Consider the following 4,253-nt stretch of genomic DNA (forward strand, 5'->3'; position numbering starts at 1 on the left):
TGCCCATATATATATATATACTAGATGAGTGTTGCCCGTGCTGAGCACAGGCACAATAACTTGAATGCTGATACAGTTTTGGTCGTGTGTAATCTTATATAGGATTGAGATACTACATAGCAACAAATAGTTTTAGAATAACCCCAGTTCCCCACATAGAGACGTATATTTCTACCCTTAATAAATAGTGATAAACATAGGAACTGGAGTAGATGCTAGCTCTCTAGTCTTATGTAGAACCAAGTAAATATTCCATTCCCTTCTACCTATAATACATTTGCTTCTACCTATAATACATTTGCAAAATCAAACCCAAACATATCACTTGTTCACGAGGATTTCCTATCCATCATGTCAATATCAAGGTTTATACCATGAACAAAAGAAATCGCATAGTCCAACCAAGAGCCATATATAGTAATGCTAAGATATTGACAAACATAGAAAACTATATATTAGTCCCCACTCCCCAGTCTCATCTCATATCGAACTAAGTAAATATTCTGTTCTCTTTTACTTTCCTTATAATACACTTGCAAAATCAAACCCAAACATATCGCTTGTTCGCGGGCATCTCCTAACCATCATGTTAATATCAGTGTTTACATCATGAGCAAAAGAAATCACATAGTCCAATTAAGAGCCATATAGAGTACTGTTGAGGTTGCTCGTTGCTGGAAACATCCCTTTGTTCCTTCAAAGAAACTCCATTCCTATTCCAAAAGAGAGTAAGAAATTAAACATTTTTGAAAAAAGAAAACATTAACTGATAAAAGTCCCATAGCAAGAATTTAAATATTAGCATGAGATGAGAGGGAGGGGGACACAAACCAATGATCCTCCCAAATAAACTATAGAGTGTCATACCCAAGTGTCAAGTTATACCCCTTTAGAGAAGAGGATAAGGTAAAGTTCTAGCATATTTATATTGTGGGAGCTACTATTGCTCAAGAGACAAATAGATACCTCAGTCATCAGACTCTTTTCAACCTTTCTTTGATGAATAATCAGTCTCAATCTAAATCAACAAATAAGAATAATTCACATTTCATGAAACATTGAAGAAGATATAATCAGACACAAAGTCTCATTCATGTAACATTAATGGCTATTTTGTGAGAAATGCACTCAACCTAGATTACATGCTTAGGTGATATGTTTCTCCCTCAAATTTTTGGTTTGTACTTGGCATCTTGCACTTCTTTTATAAGTTCATCAAATTTGTAACACATTATATTCAATGTACAAAGACGTATACACACCAAAACTAACAAAGTCATACCATGTCAAATTACCTTACATTCCACAGTAAGCCTGCTAAAACATCTTTTTTGTTTGTCCTCAATCTTAGTAGATAAACACACACAACATGAAATATCTCCATAACAATAAAAGTTTGTACCAAAAGTATTGTAGTTTATACTGTTAACTCGTCTCTCTCTCATTGGTCATTGCTTCTTTTTGCCCTCTCCTACAGACACGTGTATTGCTTTTTCTGCCCGTTTCTTGATTCTTCATTGCCAAATCCTTTACTCTAATTATTTTCTTATACTCTTCCTGAATGTCTCTGATTTGATTAAATCGATGAAACGTATTTTATTTTTCGCCATAAATTGTTATATGCTTCTTCTGCTTCATTCTTCTCTCTCAATGTCTCTTTTCATTCTATGTTTTCAGAAGACATACTTTCTAGAAATTGATGTAATTTACAAATAAAACTTAATATCTAACAATGGTATAATTTATTGAAGTAGTTAAATCCGGAAGTATAAATAGTACATGCTATTGTACCAAAAATCACCCTATCTACGTAACGAAATGCAAATTACTCGTCACAAACTATAGGTAACATCAGTAGCGTCCGTAGTGTAGGTCAAGAGTGATTAAAGCTAGAACTTTCACAAATATGAATATAAAACCTCCTCAATCAGTAGTCATTTCATGCATCAGATTACTATCTCTTCACTCAGAATTTCTTTTAGCTATCCCAGACTTGGTTGATTCGATTCCTTTACACCACATGTGGAACATATATTATTGAGGAAAGAGCTGATCTCTAGACGTGTAACTATATTTTGATAGCGATGAAACAAATAAATTAAAGCACTAAAGCAAGCACATCCAACAATGGTTGTTTCAAGAAACTACATGCAGAGAGTTAGGCCTTACCATCATAACAATAAATATAAATACGTGAAAAATGTGTTGAGGGATCGAAAGGTACCATGATAAATAGTCACATAATTGGCTATTTGAAGTGATAAAGGAGAAGCTTCAAGTCCTCCATGACCATGGCAAGTCCTTTTCCCGGGTTTGCCTCAGAAGTTTTAATTTACACACTAAGAAAAACGAAAGCAAGTTGAAGCTATTCAACATGGGAGTACATCTATAATACATACTTTTTATATATTAAAAGATCGCATTATTTGAATGCAATTATACTTCCCACTTATAAATATACATAAACTTGATAATCCTTGTGCATTCATGTAGTGAACTAACAGAAGAACAAACCAAACTATCAACAAGATAATTAACCAAGTAAATTAGTCACTATGGCAAGATCAATTCATCACTTGTACTTTCAGTCACTATATCCAAATGAAATACAAACTTAAAGTATAGCTCAATAGTATCGGTGATTCAGTACCTAGCTACCCGGAACTCTAGCTTGCAACATTAATAGATAATAAAAGTAATTAGGCTTAAAATATGAGAAGACTTATATAACTTTCCAGATTAAATGTCACATCATCTTTTGAGTAAAAAGTCATTTCAAGGATGGATTCCAAATGGCAATGAAGCTTAAACATTTTAAAACATATGCAAAGGGAAACATAGAAAAAATATAGGAAAAGGGAGAAAATGATATTAAATAATTGTCTTGGTACTCACTTATGGAATAAGTGAGATGAATAATGATGGTTGGAGAGGATATATGTTTAAGTTCAAGACACAATTAACAATATTTGAGTTCTTTCTGCTTAAGTAGTTATTAGACTTGAAAATACCAAATAAGGACAAAGCAGTACAATCATTAGGGTGAATTCCATCCAAATAAAACTTTATGTTCTAATAGGTATTACATGAATAGTAAATTTATTTGTACCATATCCATAGTTAATATATCATATAAGTTTCGGTTATGCATACGACAAATTGAGGCATCCTAGTTTAGTTTATATTGCCAGCAAAGAGAAAAGTTAAGACACCCACATTTGTCTATGAAATGCCATAAAAAAAAAACTTAAATTAAGATAAATCAAAGGGACACATCTATACAACAATGACAAAAAAAAAAAAAAAAAGTCAAGCTTATTCTTTATTTGGCAATTACCTTCGCGATTTGATAATCTTGGGAAGATTCGATTTTTGAAGGATAGAACTAAAAAGATTAGAAACCTTAGTGGGCACCAAGTCGATACAAAAGCAAAATTAGAAGAAAGATAAGTCAGTTAAAAAATTGAATATAGAGGTGAAATGTTTGTAAAGTTTGTATCCATTGTTAAAGGTGTAGTTTTTACCTAGAACAACTGCTCAATAAACTAAACAAAAGCAGAACACTGAAATTATTTTTTCAAAAAAAGGGATCTAAAATTGAAAGGGTATGAAAAGAATGTGCAATGTACCTGAAGGACGTCTTAGAAATTGGAGAATCTGAAATCAACCCTTTCTCCTGGTTTGGCCTGCTTGATATTCTACTGCTGGAACTTGAACATTCTTTGTCACATAAGCTTCCTTACACGTGAATTGATCCCCAGGAACATAATCTACAATTCTACATGCATAGAGAATAAGAATTAGCAGAATTGGCCATTTCAAACCTCTAATTGTAAATGACGAAAGGAAAAACTTAAAGCAAATATTATGTTGCAAGGAAAAAGAGAAAGAATTGGAAATTGGAATATAGAGAAAGATGATAGAAATGAAATAGACCGAAGAAGAAAGAATGGACCAAATGGGTATGAAACTATGGCAGGAGAAAGTCAGTAGAGTGGAGAAGGTGGAGTCCAGTTGTTCCACACAACAAAACTGTAAGGGCACGTGTCATAGAAAAAAGGGAAGTAGATCCAATCACCAATGAAATATAGCCAAATTTACAGTATAACTCAGAGAGCTTTCTGTACAACTTGTAATAGCTGTGTTCGTACAACTTGTCCATTTATATATAGTAGAAATATAAAGAGACTTTCCCCTTTGAATGTCTTCTCAAATTTTATCTTCCATCATGTTTCTTGCCTTGTAAAATTTTA

At 32.8% G+C, this 4,253-nt stretch overlaps 1 long non-coding RNA gene across 1 annotated transcript; it reads right to left on the minus strand.

Annotated features, from left to right (window-relative positions):
• Positions 1 to 388: 388 nt before the first annotated feature.
• Positions 389 to 4,035, minus strand: LOC109240935. Its single transcript, XR_002070169.1, has 3 exons — positions 3,630 to 4,035; positions 2,225 to 2,339; positions 389 to 713 (listed from the first exon to the last, which is right to left on the minus strand). It is a non-coding gene; the product is annotated as an uncharacterized LOC109240935 (long non-coding RNA).
• Between the last annotated feature and the right edge of the window lie 218 nt (positions 4,036 to 4,253).

The sequence above is a fragment of the Nicotiana attenuata genome, unplaced genomic scaffold, assembly GCF_001879085.1.
Source record: "Nicotiana attenuata strain UT unplaced genomic scaffold, NIATTr2, whole genome shotgun sequence".
In the NCBI taxonomy this organism is placed as follows: Eukaryota; Viridiplantae; Streptophyta; class Magnoliopsida; order Solanales; family Solanaceae; genus Nicotiana; species Nicotiana attenuata.